This window comes from Piliocolobus tephrosceles, chromosome 5, assembly GCF_002776525.5.
Source record: "Piliocolobus tephrosceles isolate RC106 chromosome 5, ASM277652v3, whole genome shotgun sequence".
NCBI classification, from domain to species: domain Eukaryota; kingdom Metazoa; phylum Chordata; class Mammalia; order Primates; family Cercopithecidae; genus Piliocolobus; species Piliocolobus tephrosceles.
The window spans coordinates 97,082,242-97,095,690 of NC_045438.1; the positions used below are offsets into that span (position 1 = coordinate 97,082,242).

The 13,449-nt window shown below is 37.9% G+C and overlaps 1 protein-coding gene across 1 annotated transcript in view; it reads left to right on the forward strand.

The window, feature by feature from the left end:
- TMEM30A (transmembrane protein 30A) overlaps positions 1-13,449 on the forward strand; it is a 33,224-nt gene that overhangs the window by 1,429 nt on the left and 18,346 nt on the right. The gene's annotated exons all lie outside the window — the stretch shown is intronic.

A 13,449-nucleotide genomic window follows, 5' to 3' on the forward strand; every position in this document is an offset into this window, starting at 1 on the left:
CATTTCTTTGTCAGAAGCACAGTATCTTTATCTGTAGGGGTGAAGATGGTTGATAGTACGCTGTATTAATATATACTGTATAGGTGTCCAGTATTAAGCATCTCTCATCTTTTCTTGCATATCTGAGAATATTGTTGTTTTCTAAATCTATTTGAAAGGGCAGGAACTAATAAGAAGTTCTCTTGATTTCTTCTGTTCTATTTATACACACACACACATTTTAATAAATATACTTACGTATGTGATTTTGTGATTTAATGGGACTTTGAGAGTAATTTTATTTTTAACTACTGAAATAGGGATGGGGTTCCAGTTTAATTTGCAGTGTTCTCTCTAAAAGCAAGATTGGTGTGTTTTGTAATTCTACAGTGCTTACTTCAGTGTTGATGACAGTAATAAGAATAGTATCTATAGCATAACTAGTTTAAAATTTTTTACTAAAAATTCATTCTCAATTTAATAAAGAGTTACAGTATTTTTTTTCAGCATGTATTTTAGTTTATCACCTTAATCTCCCTAATAATCCTGCAAATGTAGTACTTCTTGTTCTAACCATACTAGGATCACACATTATATTAGTATATGGGCAAAGTCGTGTCATGCAAGGAACATGGGCATTGGCTGGGGTCAGGCAGAGCTGGTTTTAAATTCCAGCTCAGCTACTAACCAGCTCAGTTTCTTGGAAAATTTCCTTAATCTGTCTGAGCTTCAGTTTCCTGCAAAATAGGTAGAATAATTCATATCTTCTAAGGTGTGAGAATTAGAAGCAATGTAAATAAGATGTCTGGCACTAGGGATCTGTCTCCTGATCCTTAATCAGGAGATGAGAAATAGAGAGGTTGAGATTTGACAGTAAACTAGTTAAGAGTATTGTAAAAAGTGAGACAGAAACTCGGGTGTCTTGATTCCCAGCTTTAAGCTTTCACCCTACACTAAGATCCTTACTGCAATGTTAGTAAAGTAGAAGAAAATAATTTAACATCTGAAATTTGAATGATTTTATTTAAACTTAAGATAATAAGATGAAAATAGCAATAATTTGGAATTGTATATAAGTTAGTATTTTCAGAGCTCAACTTCCATTAATATTTACCATAGTATAAAAATAAATGTTTACCTTTTCTTAAAATCTTTGGGTTTTGGAGTAAAATAAGGTTCTTCACACTAAGTAGTAGACAAAATAGAAATTTTTCAAATAGCTCTCATGTGTAATTCTGATTTCAAGTTGCCTGAAGAATCTGCTGCAGCTTAGCCTGGTTAAAACGGGTACTGAAGAGTCAGGGAATTAGGGTTGAAATCCCACCTCTGTCACTCTGTACTTTGTGATCTTAGGTATAATTTTGAGTCCAGTTTCTTTACTTGAAGAACCAAAAGATTCAGATTAAACTGCCTCTAAGAGGCTGTTCAACTCTAAAATTCTATGATTTCCAATTCAAATGTGATTTTTAAAAAGCTGGATGTGTTTAAACTGTATTGCCTTTGGAGCAAGAGGAAATGAAAACTAAGAATTATAATTGGGAATTTTTAACTGACACTGACATACAGTTGTGCAGACAGAATCCACATATGTATTTTTAAAGTTTGGATGCTGGATATATAGAGAAATGCTTCTGAATTGTGTCTGGAGTTATTAGAAAAACCTACGGAGATTCCCCAAATACACATACTTGTTTCCTGCTTGTTCTCTACTCTGTTAGCCACTAGTTGTAATTTGGTAATAAGAAGTTCTTACCAACGTTCACTTTCATACTGTAAGTTACTCATACTTTATTTTTTATTTAAGAAAATCTTCATTGCTATATTAGTTCAAATTACTAGGGCAAAGGAGACTTGTCAAATCCAAATGCTTTTGTAATATAGTTTAAAGTGCCAAAATCAAAAACTTTTTCAAGTATAAAATCACTGGATTTTTCTCATTCCTGCAGAAATGTTACACTAAAAATTATTACTTTTGAAAAGTGTCTTGGATACCCCTGGAAAAAGATATTTTCACATTTTAATGGTTATATTTGGTAGCAGATTTCCTCTACTTGTTAGGTTTATGTATCTTGTTTAGTTGGTTTTTAGATTTTCAATAATCTAAATAAAATGAGGCTAATAGAAAATCATAATTCATCGTTCATGAGAAAATATTTTAAATATTTAATATCTTCATTTATTATTAGGAGCAAGGAATGAGGATTTCCTTTAATTTGGCAGTTGTGAGTCAGACACATCTTTCAAAGGCACTGATTTTCTAGTCTAGGGCCCTTGTTGGTGAGACTGAGATACAGATGTTACTTGAAAAATAGTGAGATTATTCTTAACTTTTGTAAAAGTATTTATCAGTGTGAGGTTACATAGTTTTAAATTTATGATTAAAGTCAGATTAGGTTGTTATTCAGATTAAATTTAAAAACTAAACGTTTACTTCAAGTTAGTGTTGCCAAAAGCATTCAAGGTACATTTTCATGAAACCTTAGTGAATTAACTCCCCATTCCCCACGTTTAATAAACTCAACTTTCTTCTTCACCTTATTATTTTATTGCCCTCGATTATTTAATCCTGATTTGCTGTTGTCCTAGTTTCTGATAAAAATTTTTATGTATGTTTTTACTCCTAAATTGAATTATTAGATTGTAAGATTTTTAAGGAGATTAAATTTCTCATCTGTATTTAGTAATCTTTGTTATACTTAGCCTTTAACTAAGAGTCAGGGAAGAATAAGTTTCTTTGTATAAATGATTGTTAAAGATTAGGCACTTTTATGTTAAAAAGTTTGAAGTTTTAATATTCAAGTTGATTTTAGTTACTTAGAAGCCAACTTTTGAAAATTAAGGTTTGTGGTGTTGGTGTTTTAACTTGTTTCTCAAGTAATGTTAGTACTAAGAGCAAGGAATGCGAAAGTAAATATGGCCAGCTGGAATATTTTACATGGCCCAGGAGCATTTTACAGATGAACATTTGTAATCGATTTGATGATAGGAGAGCACTAACTTTGAATCCCAATTATGAGAAATGTTTCCTCCAAAGTTTCCATTCTTCGCATTAGTATTAGTAGACATATGTTACCAAAAAATTGTACATATTATTGATGCATTTTGAATTTTATTAATAAAAATTGTTGCAAATTTGTTTTCTTTCTTGTTGCATAAGAACCTACACACCTAATATCCTGGTCCATGCGTCTGGGTCCACAAAGCCTGATGTATTTACTTTCTGGCCTCATACAGAAAAAAATTGCCTGCCCCTGACTTGGAGTTTTAATGAATTATACCACCAAAGTTAGCATTTGTGACACAAATAGCTGTGTTTAATTTACATGTTCTAGTCCTCAGTAATTGTTCAAGGTAGGTGTAATGATCCCTGGCAATTGCTTAGGTTCTGTCTTTGTACAGATTCAGTAGTTATAAAATTTACCATTAATCTTGGCTTAGGAACATCATTCTTCATCTCTTTGTCACAGATAAAAATCAGGCAGCCTAAAGAAAGTTGCTTTTGAAAGTTTTATTTTAGTTACCTTTTGTGTTCATTAAGGTCTCTCAAAAATACTTCAGATAAATTTTTTAGTGTGGAATACTCAGTTCAAGGGGGAGTACTTAAAATACAATTTTTAACTTAATTTGACGAATACTTAAAATGATTTACCTTATTACTCAGCATTTTGTTGAATGACCTTTTTAGGTCTTATATTGATTTCTTTTTCGACAAATTTACATTCAAAATGGAAGTTTTCCAGTCCTTTTCCTAGGTAGTGTGAAAAATGCACATCCTTCAAATTCCTCCTTTCCCACTGCATTAAATTCTGGGTCTGTTTCTTACGAATAGGATGTATTTTTAGAATTACCAAGAAGAAATGCCAGTTTGATTAGGGTGAACAATTACAGTGATAGCAAAACAAAGCTGAGAAATGTGATATCTCCTATCTGCTCATCTGCATCTGTTCTATTTTGCCTCTGGTTCTTTGTCTTGGATTTTAACTAATGGCCAAGTCTCCAGATTATCATTGTATTTTGCACTGTGCCTTGTATGCTCTTGATGTTAGTAAGCATTCATTTTTCAAAATGAGGGAACTGTAGCTCCTCTTCCACTTGGTAGCCTCTTTTGTTTCTAAAGATAGGAACTATGTGCTTTAGTGTGAACTTTATTTTTTGAATAAAGTTAACAACCCATGGTAACAACTTTATTCAAAAAAGAAAGGATTGTTAGGCCCAGAAGATTTTGTTAGGGTTTGGACATTATGTCTGGCTACCCTTGAATTTTAGCTGATAAAGGGTGTTGTGGTTTTATTTGATGGTGAAAACTCATAAGCTGAGTGAAATTTACAAAGGATTTTAATCAACATTGGACATTTTCTTCAAAGTGCATGTCTGGGAATAGTAGGAGATAGGGAGAGTTTGGGAACAGGACTTCCCTCCCCCACTGCCATCTTTTTGGAGGAGAGGGCCTTCTTAAGGAGCTTGGCATCTTTTGGGGAAGATGAGACACAATAACAAGAAAACTACGTGTTGCTAGGTGAATGGCACAGTCAGAATATCCTTTGGTAGTTCAAAGGAGGATGCAGTCACATCTATTTCTAATGATCATGGAGAGCTGTGTGGGAAGTGGGCTTTGAGCTAGTACTTGATAAATAGCACTTCTTTAGGGGAGGTTCAGATGCATTCCAAAAAAGGTGATTAATATGAACAACGATCTAGTGGCAGGAAATCAAAAACTGTATAGATAAAATAGGAGTAAGGGCAAATTAGCTGGTGCTAGATTGTGGATAGTCTTGAGTATTTGATAACGAATATATTAAACCGGGGAAGTGACATGATTGCTACACTATCAGTTAGGAGTGGGTTCAGCAATGAGTAATTATGATTTTCATTCTCATGTAAAATGCCTTAGGAACATAGTATGAGGCAGCCGTGTTGGTTCTGTTTTACTGAGTCTTCACTTGATCGAATCATTTACTACCCAGACATTCTTAGGAATTGGCTCTCATGTTCACAGTTTGGCATAGAGGCTAGGGTTCTAATTGCCTTTTCACGGAAGCAGTATGGAAGAAGGGTGAACAAAGGGATAAAGGCCTTTTAAAGAAGGTTCTTGAAAACTGCCATGTACCACCTCCACTTAGTAATAAGGCCACACAAGCTGCGAGGGAGGCTGGAAAATGTTTTCATTCGGATAACAAGGTTCTCAGTAAGTGAGAGTTTTGTAGTGTGGAAGAAGGATAGCATAGAAATTGGGGTGAGGGGTTGCAGTTAGCAGTCTCTGCAACACAGGGTTAGAGGGAGATTTATCTGGTGGTGAAATGGTATGTCATCAGGATGAGAGCTCGAGCTCATACAGATGTGAGAGTAGTAGTTTAGATGCTGGAATTAATGTTTGCATTTTTATATTGATTATAATAATATTGAATCAAACCTGATTTCATAGTAAAAGGCATTAATGTGTTTTTTTATGTGAAAAGTGAGTTAGGTATGTGGCTTTGCTGATACTTAAAAAAAAGTTACAGGAATATTGAATATCATCATCTTCCTTTTGTTTTCTTCAACCTCTTTTTTCCATCTCTGTTCAGCATACAAATGTGTTTTGGTTTCTCCTTAAAAAACAAAAATATCCTATCTTATTTTTTTATTTTTTATTTTTATTTTATTTTTCTTTTTTAAAGACAAAGTCTTTCTGTGTTGCCCAAGCTGCATTGCAGTGGTACAGTCATAGCGCACTGCAGCCTCAAACTCCTAGGCTCAAGCAGCCCTTCCACCTCAGCCTCTTGAGTAACTAGGACTAGAGGCTCATGCCACCAGGACTGGCCAATTTTTAAATTTTTAATAGAGATGGGGGTCTCGCTTGGTTGCCCAGGCTGGTCTTGACCTCCTGGCCTCAAGCAGTCCTCTTGGCATGTCCTCCCAGAGTTCTGGGATTACAGGCATTGTTAGCCATTGCACCCAGCTTTCTTTTAAAAAAATAGAGATGAAGTCTTGCTTTTGCCCAGGCTGGAGTGCAGTGGCATATTCATAGCTCACTGTAGCCTCAGACTCCTGTACTCAAGTGATCTTCTTGCCTCGGCTTCCTGGGTAGCTGGGATTACAGGCTCAAGACATTGTGTCTGGCTTAATTGTATTTCATAATAAAGTATTATTAATGACTAACATTTTTTTGAGCGTTTACTCTGCTAAGAGTTTTACATACATCATGTTGGTTGATATAGTGACACTTAGCAAGGGTAACATTATTCTCTCCATTTTGTTTTGTTTTTTTTTTTTTGGATGAGGACATTGAATCTGAGATTAAGTCTTCTGTTTAGTCACACAGGTGGGATTCATACTTTAGCCATCTGACCTCTTGTTTAGTTTCCTGTATTCTCTTTCCACACGATCTGTTTAAAAAGAAGGGTCCGTGCTTATTGATAATGTCCATTCCCATCTCCCTTCAATTCCTTAATTTGCTGCATTTGAAGTATGTTAAATGGTAAAAAGTCCTATGAAGAAAAATGAAGGAAGGGTTGATGGTTTATAATTTTAAATAGGGAAACCAGGGGAGACTTCAGTAAAATGACATTTGAATAAAGAACCAAAAGAGGGAAGAGAGTGAACCATGTTGATATGTGAGGGAAGAATGTTCCAAGCAGAAGAAATAGTAAGAGCATAGGTCCTGAGGAATGTGCTTAGTTAGGTGTTTGAGGAGCGACAAAGAGGCCAGTATGGCTGAAGTAGAGGGGGGAGGATAGTAGAAGATGAGGGTATTGGGAAGTATTGGGGGGAATATCACATGAACCATTATAAGAACTTTTTCTTCTCAGTTTAGTGGGAAGCCATTGAAAAGTTTTGCACAGATAGGTGATATTATTTCACTTATGGTTAAAAAGAGTCACTCTGGCCTTGATGTGGAGAATATTGCCTGGCGAATAAGAGTAAAGTAGGGTATTTCTGATAGGAAAAAACCAAAGCATATTTCCTAGTCTCACACACCACTCAACACATCTGACACTGTGTGTGTGGAGATTTTTCCCTACACATCATCCAGTTCTGACACCAGATTCTCTACCACACACTGTCATGCGCGTCCATGTGAAGAGACCACCAAACAAGCTTTGTGTGAGCAGTAAAGCTTTTTAATCACCTGGGTGCAGGCGGGCTGAGTCCGAAAAGAGAATCAGCGAAGGGAGATAAGGGTGGGGCTGTTTTATAGGATTTGGGTAGGTAAAGGAAAATTCCAGTCAAAGGGGTTGTTCTCTGGCGGGCAGGAGTGGGAGTCACAAGGTGCTCAGTGGGGGAGCATTTTGAGCCAGGATGAGCCAGGAAAAGGAATTTCACAAGGTAATGTCCTCGCTTAAGGCAAGGACCGGCCATTTTCACTTCTTTTGTGGTGGAATGTCATCAATTAAGGCGGGGCAGGGCATCTTCACTTTTTTCTGATTCTTCAGTTACTTCGGACCATCTGGGCGTATATGTGCAAGTCACAGGGGATGCGATGGCTTGGCTTGGGCTCAGAGGCCTGACACACACTAACTGGGTGTCCTATAATTTCATTAAATTCTGGCACTATCTACTAGGAGATAGTATCAGATCCCACAGGGTAAGGGCTCTGTCCCACAAGACTGCCCTTCACTTCAGATGCCAGTTGCAAGTCCCAGGCTGCAACCTGTACTTCTGGACAAATTGCTATAAACTGGTGTTCCCATGACCCGCTCCTTGAGTTTGCTTTATTTGCTAGAGCGGCTCATAAAACTCAGGTAAACACTTTACTTACGTTTACCCATTTATTATAAAGGATATTACACAGGATACAGAGTAAAAACCAGGTGGAAGAGATGTAAAAAGGAGATGTTTGGAGAAGGGGTTCAGAGCTTCCGTGTGCTCACTTGTGTGCCACACTTCAGGCACCTCCATGTGTTCAGCTATCTGGAAGCTCTCTGAACCCCGTCTTTTTGAGTTTTCATGATGGCTTTATTATGTATGCATGATTGATTCAATCATTGACCATTGGTGATCAACTCAGTCTTCAGTCACTCTGCCCCCAGGGACTCAACCTTCAGTCGCTTTCTCCTTCCTACAGGTTCTATTCATGCCTTGGTCTTTCTAGTGACCAGCTTCCATCCTGAAGCTATTTATGGGGCCCCAACCACCAACTGTCTCATTAGCATATGAAAGACACTGTTATCACTCAGAGACTGTAAGAGTTTTTTTTAGGAGCTCTGTACCAGGAAACTGGGAGCAAAGATTAAATATGTATTTCTTACTGTAAATCACAATATTACACAGGAAAACCAGTTAAGAGGCTGTTGGAAGTAATTCAAGCAGGAGATGATGGTGGTCACAGTAGAATGGTTGCAGTGAAAAACAGTTAGATTTAGAATATATTTATAAAAGTAGAGCTAGTAAAATTTTCTTATGCAATTGATATATGGGGTGTAAGAGAAAGTAAAGAATCAAAGATGACCAAGATATTTTGGTTTGTAACTGGAGGGATGGAGTTGTCACTAGACTGCAGGAAAACGAGGTTTTATGTATACAAGTAAGAGGATGTGGTGGGGGAAGTAGAATAAACAGTTCAATATTTGACTTGTTAGGATGAGATGCCATTAGACATCCAAGTTGGGAATAATGAGTAGGCAAACAAATATATGAATTTAGAGTTCAAGGGGAAGGTTGAGACTAGAGTTACACATTTTGAGGGCTAATCAGCATAGATGATATATAAAGGCCTAGTTAGCATAGATGATGTGTAAATATAAAGGCCTAAGATAGGATGAAATCGTAAGAGTGATTTATAGGTCAAAGAAAAATGAGAAGATCCCTGAGTCACTCTAGTGTTTAGAGGTTGGGGAGATAAGGAGGAACTAGCAAAGGAGACTGAAAAGGAGCAGCCAGTGAGGTAGGACAAAAACATGGAAACTGGTATCCTGGAATCAAAGGAAGAGCATGTGAACAACATGCCAAATGTTGTTGCTCATGGTTCACAGAAGAGCAGGACTGAGAACTGACTTTTGATTTAGTGACGTGAAAAGCAGTGGTGAACCTTACAGAGAGTGGCATCACCATCCACAGGGTTTTTCATGCCAGGAACCCTGGAAATCAACCTAAGTGTATTTGCCCTCATCCCATCTCTAGGCACTAAGTGCTGTAGATTCTACCTTCTCTTTCTTTTGTGAAATCTCTCTTTTCTGTTCCTGCTGCCACTTTATTAGTTTAAGTTCTCAACATTTCTCACCTGGATTATTGCAGTGGCATTCTGGCTGGCATTCTCTTTAATCTCTCTGCACATTGCTGCCACAGTGATTCTTTTTAAGAGACTAGTCTTAATGTTTCCTTTTATTTATTTAAAATATCTCCTATGGCTGTTTCTGTCTAGCATTCAGGATACTGTTCAAACCCCTTTACATAGAGTATAATTTTCTTCACGATAGGCTACTTTCTTTTTTTCTAGCCTCATCTCCTACCACTCCCCTACTTTATGCTCTAGTCATGGCAAACTACTATAGTTTCTGGAATGTGGCATGCTAATAGTTTATCTGAAATGACCTTCCTTTTCTTATTCTATCACATTTTCAAATGTAGTTCCTATTAACATGGAAAGTCTTCCTTGATTCTCCTTTCTCCACCTGGTATATATGCTTCTCTCAGTTTCCAGAAGTACTAGCTTACAGCCTGCCTTAAAATTATGTTATCCTGTAATTATTCGTAAGTGTGACTTTCTGTCCCATTTGTAAATTCTTTTGTAGCATGAACAATGTATTTTTCCATTTTGTATTCTCATCCTGTAGACAGTGCCTAGCACCTAGTAGGGACTCAGCTTTGAATGAGTGATGGAAACTCAGTACCATCAAGACATCTTAACACAGTTTGTTGAGAGATTTTTGGTCATCTAAATAGTATTACGGGTCTGAAGGAGTTCTCGAAATTACCCAAGGAAAATATTATATACTATAAATCAAACTTCTATAACTATGATATCCATCCATATCTAAAGGCAAAACAAATTTGTCTATTGAAGAGTAATCCAGGGAGTGCTGAAAATTTAACAAACGGGTTAATTGGCAAATGCTGCAACAAAGAGAGACAAATATCGAAACTCTATCATGTTCCAAGCACCCAGTCAGGGATGTAGTCTCTCTTTGTACTGTCTCCCTGTAGAAAACATCTGCTCAGCAGCTCTCCTGGAGAAATTTGCTGACTACTAGACTAGGTTGTATTTCCATAGCAACTGTATTTTTTTAAAAATCAAAATATGTATTCTATTTTAGTATTGTTTTCTGTGTTAGATACTGAACTCCAGGAGGTGAGGTGCTAGGCTGAATCATCATTGCTGGGACAATAGAGGTACTCATAAATGTTAGGTGAATGAATGATTACATCATCATGGGCAGTCAGAAAGAAATTAAGGTCCCACTTCCTATCTGTTTATATGCAAATATTTGATTATGTTATTCTCCTCAAAACTCTTCAGTTCCTTATTTCCTGCCGGACATTTTAACATGCAGGGTTACTTAGCTTTCTGAGGCTTTATTGTCAGCAGCAGTAACCAGCTCTGGCTAGCTTAGACAGGAAAACAAGTATTAAAGGAGGATTGGGTAACTCTCACACAAAATGGATGGGACATATAGAGATTCAGATTTGGAGACAAGTGGGAAGTAAGGGAGTTTTGAAAGTATACAGTCTGATCCAGATGCCACAGCTGCTGTTGAATTTTTCTTGCTCGACTACTGCTGTGACTGCTCATTTAATCACACCCACTCTTTGTTTCCCAGGATTCACTGGTTTATGTGGGAGTATCTGATTGCTGAGTCTAGCTCTTGTACCTTTACCCTGGCTACCATGGGTTTATGGAGAGGAAGAACCCATCTCTGCCTTTGGTTTCTGAAGTGGGAGGTAGAGCCCTGCATCCTTCCAAAACTCACAGTGGACAATTCCACAAAACTTGGAAACAATTCCAACGATTGCCAGGGTAATTGTATTTTTAAAATGAGATGATGTGTGTTAGAAATAGATAATCGGTGCCGTGAATAGAAGTCAGCACAGCGACAGAGGAGCTCTCAGCAATTCAGTCTTTACTTTCTGCAGAAAGGGTGCTACTGACAGATGGAACAATGGCGAGAGCACACTTGAACAAGGGAAAAGCAACACATTTATCCCTTACACAATTGGGTCGTCCTTACTGCTGTGTCCTGCATCCATTGACTGGAGCTGGACCTCATAGTCTTAAACTGATACCTGATTTGCTAATAACCTAAAACTTTCCTAAGTAGGTAAGCACAAGGGAGAACAAAGAAGGAGAGGAAGTTGCTTATGAAAGGTTTAAGGAAGCAATAACATTTCCAAATAAGGAAGGGGCATAAGCTATGAGCTAGGACTTGCCTGGGCCTGTCCAATCATGCCTGAGTAAGCCAAAGCAACTAACTGGGCTAAAGTGTAAGAACTAATAGTTGATAGGAGGCTTTAGCATAAGAAGCTATTATTTTTAGTGTCTATTATTTTGTTTTTAAACCAAGACAAGCTTTGAAGATGAACTTTTCTGCTTTCTGCATGTGTATTAAGTACTTAAAATGCTTGGCACTTAGTATACATTCAATAAGCAGTAGTCAGTGAAATACAGTATATAGTTTTGGGTCCAGTTTACATTCTTAGCTGCCTCATTTCCTTCCAACATGAAAACGCTATAAATCCAAAATGTTTATGCTATTGTCCTTAAATATACCTTGTGCTTTCTGTCTTGTTTTTCTAAGACCAGCCGAGCGGGCGCAAAAGAACCAGCGGGTAGGCAAGTGTAACAGGAAAACTGCACATTTATTTTGGTAACCTAAGGTGTGCGGGAGAAGTCTGTCGGCCTCCGGCGAAGGAGGCCGGCAGAGTCCCCCCGTGGGGCTCTCGGACGGACTTCCCACAGTCCGGACATCCCGACAGGACTGGGGCTGTGAGAGGGCCGCCGGGCTGTGAGAAGGCCGCCTGGCTCAATGGCGGAGAGCGGCTTTTCTAGGAGTGGGAGGGCAATAGGTGGGGCATGGGCGTGTCAGGGGCGTTCCGCAGGTGCGACCAGGTAAATCTTGGTCTCTTCGGATTGACGTCACCTGGCGCATGCCCAGTTGGTCTGCACCCTCCCTGGGCGCCGGCTGCATTTTCGCGCGTGCGGGAAGAGTTGGTGGTGAAGAAGAACCGGGAAGTGCACCATCTTGCCTCCGTTCATCCAAACACTTTCCACCACTGTCTTCTCCATATGCCACCTCTTTCTCTCTTTTCCGTCTTTCTTTTATGGCTCTGTGCAAATCTTTGCTGATTCTCAGTAAGAAAGAAGTACTGGTCCATCTATTTGTTATTTCTCTATGCCATCCACTTTGGCACTTAGCATTTTATGATAGTTTTCTTGGTATTTGTATGTTATCTTTGATAAAGTAGTCTGCTAGAGGGTAAAGGGGACTGATTATTTTTGGGGGAAAAACAGTTTAGTAGAAGGAACATGAGGCTTGGAGTCAGAAATCCTTGGTTCCAGCTTAGCACTAGCTATTACTACTTATGTGACCTTGGACAAGTTTCTGAATGTGTTCTTTTTATATAAAATGGAGATAACACTATAGGATTTTGGTGAGGGTCAGATGAAATATGTGTGAGAAGGAAAAGGCTGTGTAAACTGTATAATGTATGATTGCTTTTGTATGTATCTTGTACCTAATGTCATGCCTTACACATAGGCTTAATATATTAATGATAATGATTTTTTTAAACAATCATATCAGATTTTCATGGCATCAAAAGACATGTAATTTTTTTTTTGAGACGAAGTCTTGCTCTGTCGCCAGACTGGAGTGCAGTGGTGTGATCTCGGCTCACTGCAAACTCCGCCTCCTGGGTTCACGCCATTCTCCTGCCTCAGCCTCCCGAGTAGGTGGGACTACAGGCACCCGCCACCATGCTCGGCTAATTTTTTTTTTGTATTTTTAGTAAAGACAGGGTTTCACCATGTTCGCCAGGATGGTCTCGGTCTCCTGACCTCAAGATCTGCCCGCCTTGGCCTCTCAAAGTGCTGGGATTACAGGTGTGAGTCACGGCGCGAGGCAAGACATGTACTTGTAGATACATTTACAAAATTGTAATCAGATTGTGATGAAAATGTTATAGCTATCTTTTATTTTGTTCATGTATAATTTAATATTCAGTAATTACTCTTGGTTCCAATAAAATGTTATATTGTTATATTTTATACTGTTGCATAATTTATTAGATTTCAAATTCCATCAGATTATTTTTGTTCAGTTAAATAAAGAATATGATTTATCTTGCAGATTTTGCCCCTAGAAACTAATTCTAAAGAGAGTGATTTGAGAGGGTTCTGTTCAAAAGCGTATAATATGGGAGTAAGTCCAGCTGGCAACTTTTTTTTTTAATGCTTAGATTAGTCTTAAAGAGGGAGAAAATGTACAGAGATTTTAAAATATAGTTCGTTTTTCTGAATGGTCTTTTCTTTCCTCTCTCTAACATCATAAAACTTGG